Here is a 5,646-nt window from a genome sequence, read left to right on the forward strand (position 1 = left end):
TATTTTGGATTCTAAGTTAGAAAGGGGCTTAGAAGGGGCTTGAGGATTATTCTGTTAGACTTTGAGAGAACAATGACAGGGTAGGGAAGCTGTAAATCTTGGCAGCTGTAGGAAGAGAGAGATGAAAAAAAGGACAATAAATAGCCATTGTTTTGAGTTAGGGTCTGAGAAAGCAGGTTTGTTTAGCAACACAGTTTCACAAGCATCTACATAGTGGAAAAGGACAGAAGTTTCAAATAAAACTGTGGGAAATCCAAGAACATCAAGGAAAGCAAGTCAGGACCTGGGCCAATATTACAAAGTAAAAGAGTCAAATGGAATGTTATACTCACTTGAGTGAGAGCAAGAGTACTTCTGTGAAAAAATCTTCAGATGAATTTGCTTTACAGTAGGAAGTGGGGATTGGGGAGACTCCTGGGTATCTAGCTGGTAGACCTACCTGGGTTACCTCTAGGAGCAAAAATAATAAATAGTGCATTGTGTTATAATCTTTGGGCCAAATCAGAAAGTCATGTCTCTATGCAAAAACAAGGATATTCTATTATACTGAAGAAGAGGGCTAAGGATGGGCCATTGTGATAGTATTTCTTTCTATTGTTATCGGGGAGTTGGGAGGGAAAGGTCTATCTTTAATGGCCTTTAAGGCTATCTGACAATATTGGAATAGTAGAAACATGATGAAGTAAGACATTGAACAAAAATATTGAGACTAAAGATAGCTAGAACTAAGGATATCTACTTTCACAGAAGATGGAGGATGTAGCTCAGTAGCAGAGGACTTGCCTAATATGGACAGGACCTAAGGTTGGGCTCCAGTACAGTCAAACAAACACCCCTTGAAAAGGAGTCTAAAGGCAAGTGCATACTCAGTGATGAGTATGTTCAGAAAGCTGGAGGTTCGAGGCTAGTCAAGTAATGAGCACCTAGGTTACATGGGGTTTGCTCTAACGTGTTCTTCATAGACTGATCTGGTTACTTTTGAGGTATAATTTGCTAAATAAACAATTTAACTTGCATATAAATACTGAGATATTAAGAAGGAAGATGCATTTTACATCAGAAAGTCATTTTCTCAAGAGACATTAACTCTGTAACATGATTTTTGAATTAGCCTATTCTTAGGTGGAGATTAAGGGAGATGAATCCTTGGTCAATCCCATGACTACTAGATTGACTTTTTTTGGCTTTAATTAGAGTACTAGATCTATGGATAAAAAACTGGTTCTGCCTGAGTGATTTTTAGTGTATATATTAGCAGTGTTGTCAAGATGACATAGAATTTTTTTCTAGGTTGATGCAGACACCAAAACTTGACCATAGCTGATGAAGAGAATATTATATAATATAAATAGATTTTCATTGAAAAGTGAGTCTTTCTGACTAAGTCATGGGATTTAAAATTGAACAAGTTGTCCATGTACATGTATTGGCCAATAGAGATAGTTCCGATTTAACTGGTGTGATTCCAATCAGAACTTACTGGAGATTTGTCCTAATTGACACATGAAGGAGCAACTGTTATCTCAACTCATCCTATGTAACTGACTCTATTCCCTTAGTCAACCAATCAAAGTGCCTCTAAATTTCTGAAGGCAGAATCTTTTGAAAGATTCCAACTATGCTTAGTTGTAGATCACCATGCTGGAGACTATAATAGAAAGAACTGGTTCATTTTTCTGTCGCTAGAATTGGGCTAACTTTTCCCTTTGAGAAAATTTGACTTGGTTTCTTTATTTGCTGAATGAAGTTGACAAACCGCTGTAATCTCCCTCAGACATTAGAGAAGACAGCCAGTGGAGAGGTCTTGTGGAAGAGCTGTTCAGTAAACACAAATTCTTCTTCCCATCAGTTTTGTGTTGCAAATACAGCTGTTAATGATACAGAATGCATCATATGGAATGGGTCATGTGCTTTTTTAATATTCTATGGAAAAAAATTCTTTCCCTTGGGTAAGATATGTCAAACATTGCCCTAGGATCCTGAGCTTTTTCTCATTTATAATACACCTCCTTAGATGGCCAACATAAACTAGGATTTATTGGCTCTTAAGAATTATGAGTTATCAGGTAAATTTAAAGGAATAAATATTGGAGAGTGGCAATATTTCTGCTGCTCACCTGCCATCATGCACTAGTGGTCTCAAAAGATTCAAAGTCCAAGATGGCAACCCTCAAGGACCAGCTGATTGTGAGTCTTCTTAAGGAAGAACAGGCCCCCCAGAACAAGATTACAGTTGTTGGAGTTGGTGCTGTTGGCAAGGCTTGTGCCATCCATATCTTAATGAAGTACTTGGCAGATGAGCTTGCCCTTGTTGATGTCATAGAAGATAAGCTAAAGGGAGAGATGGTAGATCTCCAGCATGGCAGCCTTTTCCTTAAAACACCAAAAATTGTCTCCAGCAAAGACGATTCTGTAACTGGGAACTCCAAACTGGTCATTATCACAGCCGGAGCCATCAGGAAGAAGGAAAGAGCCAGTTCAATTTGGTCTAGCGAAACGTGAACATCTTCAAGTTCATCATTCCCAACACTGTGAAGTACAGTCCACACTGCAAGCTGCTTATTGTCTCAAACCCAGTGGATATCTTGACCTACTTGGCTTGGAAAATCAGTGGCTTTCCCAAAAGCCGAGTTATTGGAAGTGGTTACAATCTGGATTCAGCTCAATTCCATTATCTGATGGGAGAAAAGCTGGGAGTTCACCCACTGAGCAGTCACGAGTGGGTCCTGGAAGAGCATGACTCGAGTGTGCCTGTGTGGAGTGGTGTCAACGTTACTGGCATCTCCCTGAAGTCTCTGAACCCAGAACTGGGCACTAATGTAGATAAGGGGCAGTGGAAGGATGTTTACAAGCAGATGGTTGAGAGGAGTGTGTATAAGGTTGTTGGGCCTTGGACGAGGTAACTTCATTTAACCTGTTACCTTCAGTCACGTAGGGCACAGGTAGAGGGCGTGATTAACAAGTCTCTACCTCCAGAGATTTAAATATTAATGAATTATCAAAAGGCCAGGGGCGTAGCTAATTAAGTTATTCCCTCCCCTTTTTCCTTCCCTATAAAATGAGAGTCCCCTGGCCTTTGGCGGAGGGAAGCACGTATCACCTGCATCCATTTACCATGTCATGAACAATAAAGCTTTGGAAAACCAGACTCCACATGTCCATGGTCTCTCTGCCTGATTCCCAGCTTTTGGAACCCTGGAACCTTGCCGATGCAGCCGCCGCCAGCCCACCAACAGCTGGCGGCGTGGGAAGCCCGCCCTGGACCCTGATGCCGGACCGCCCTGGGACTCTGCCGCTGGACTTACTCCCCCTGCCCACGAGATTTCTTCCCCACATGAGGTGATCACACTGAAAGGTTACACATCCTGAGCCCTTGGCTTCTCTGTGGCAGACCTGGCCTAGAACATAATGAAGAGCCATAGGTGGGTTCATCCCATTTCCACCATCATTAAGGGTCTCTATGGAATTAATGATGATGTCTTTCTCAGTGTCCTATGTATTCTGGGACAAAATGGAATCTCTGATGTTGTGAAGGTGACACTGACTCCTGAGGAAGAGGCCTGCGTGAAGAAGAGTGAAGTGTCCGAGCACTTCACTGTCTAGGCTACAGCAGGGTTTCTCTGGAGACCACACACTTCTCATCTGAGCTGTAGTTAGTGCAATTGTGTTAAGGTGGTCTGGAGTAAAAAAAAAAAAAAAAAAAATCTCAGTTCCCACAGCTCTACCCTGCTGCCAAGTGGTACTTGTGTAGTGGGAACCTGGTTAGTGTGACAGTCCCACTGTCTCCAAGACACACCTCCAACTGTGTGCAGGCTTCCATTACCCGTGAGCCTGCTGCGTTGCTGCACTGCACACCCTCGCCAAACATACCTAGGCCAACGAGTTCCCAATTAGTCACAACCTGGCTTCATTGTATAAGTCCATTATGCATATCTTGTGCATAAATGTTCTACAGGATATTTTATGTATTATATGTGTCTGTAGTGTGTATTGCAATATTATGTGAAGTGTAAGAAACCTACAACTCAAGTGCCAAGCCAATGAAAACACCAAATAAACCTCAACCAGTGGAAAAAAATTGCAGATTATAGACATCCATTGAATTAACAGCATTTCATGTAACAAGCATAGCTTGTATTTGTCTCTACAAAGGCACATGACTAGGTTAAAGGGGAGAATTAACAAGCAACAAAAATAATTGATTACTTTGCTGAAAAGTATTTTGGAACTCTCTTTGATTGTATGTTATGATATCTGCACACAAGGAGACAGAATATAAACACCCTTCATTTTTGTATAGTCCAAGACCATTCATGGATTATGAAAATTGAAAGAAGACTAACTGGAGATTTCTTGTCAAATAGCAATAAAATACGTTTTTACTAAATAAATTAAGAGTTGAGACATGTATATTTAACTTTCGCCGCTATTTGTTTAGTTATTAGCACTTACTTAAAAATGATGGCACTAATTACAACTGAATCCATTCTGATTAAATTGGATTTTGAAGGGACTTTACTTAAAATCCTCTTTTTTACAGTTCAACAGTGGCCTTCATTTCAGCCATTTCATTGATCATCAGGGTATTAGTGCCTCATAGTAGTCTGGATCAGTATAGATTTACATTATAAACCACAGAAGTTGGTCCACAGGCCTCTCAGATAGGGCAAAAGAAATTAACACTTCAAAACACTACCAATTTAGTGAGCTAGTCTCAGGGAGGATTAACCTATAGTAAGGATGTAAAACTAAATTAAATTCCAGTTAAACACAAATATTTTCCTTCACATTCTGAGCCATCTGATTCAGACTCCTTGGGGTGCAGTGTTACCTCGCTTGGTGAACTGTATAATTATTTATAGATTTTCTCAGCATTAAGCTTATCCTTATCTAACTATATATAAACAGTCTAGATAGCAACTTTTACAGAGATACCCTGATGTACATGACGATCACTCATGATAGGTGATAGTTTAGAGCCCCACTGCTCTTCAGATTCCATCCCTTTGTTACTGACATGTTATTATAAGGTTTTTAAAGCGTAACTGCTAACAAAATTCTTCTACAGGAGTCTGTGATTACATACAAAACGCATAAACAAAGAAAAAAGTGTTGCTTATTGTGGAGAATGGAAGATCAAGAACCTAGTATGAAACTTTAATATTTTTGTTTTCATATATAATTGTAAATTCAAGGCACACAAAAACTGTCATTTCCTGATAAAACCTCAATGATAAATCAATAACAGACTTAGGACACTAAAATGTCAAATACTAAAAGATACTTCTATTTGAAGGATGTTAGGAATGCAACAATTATAGGGTACAAATTATTATTTCTTCTGGGGTACAATATTCATTCTACAGTGGAACCGACTTATGTTCACCTAAGAAAATCTTTATGTTCTTAAAAGTAACCGATTGTCTATTTCTTGAAGAGAATGATTTTTCTTTATATCAAGCATCAGAATACTTTAGGACATTGAGGTTTGCTTCTCCTGCTTAAAAATAAAGAAAAAGAAACTTCAAAGGAATGCCCTGCAAGGACTTTTTTTTATTACGCAATGTAGAGGTGAGTAGGAAGGTGGTCATAGATTCTTCTAGAGACCTGATTATGTTGCCCAACTTTTTTGAAAGGCATCATGGC

At 39.4% G+C, this 5,646-nt stretch overlaps 1 pseudogene; it reads left to right on the top strand.

The window, feature by feature from the left end:
- The first annotated feature begins 2,144 nt into the window (after positions 1-2,144).
- Positions 2,145-2,903, top strand: LOC117720448 (L-lactate dehydrogenase A chain pseudogene; annotated as a pseudogene).
- The last annotated feature ends 2,743 nt before the right edge of the window (positions 2,904-5,646 follow it).

This window comes from Arvicanthis niloticus, chromosome 15 (assembly GCF_011762505.2).
Source record: "Arvicanthis niloticus isolate mArvNil1 chromosome 15, mArvNil1.pat.X, whole genome shotgun sequence".
NCBI classification, from domain to species: domain Eukaryota; kingdom Metazoa; phylum Chordata; class Mammalia; order Rodentia; family Muridae; genus Arvicanthis; species Arvicanthis niloticus.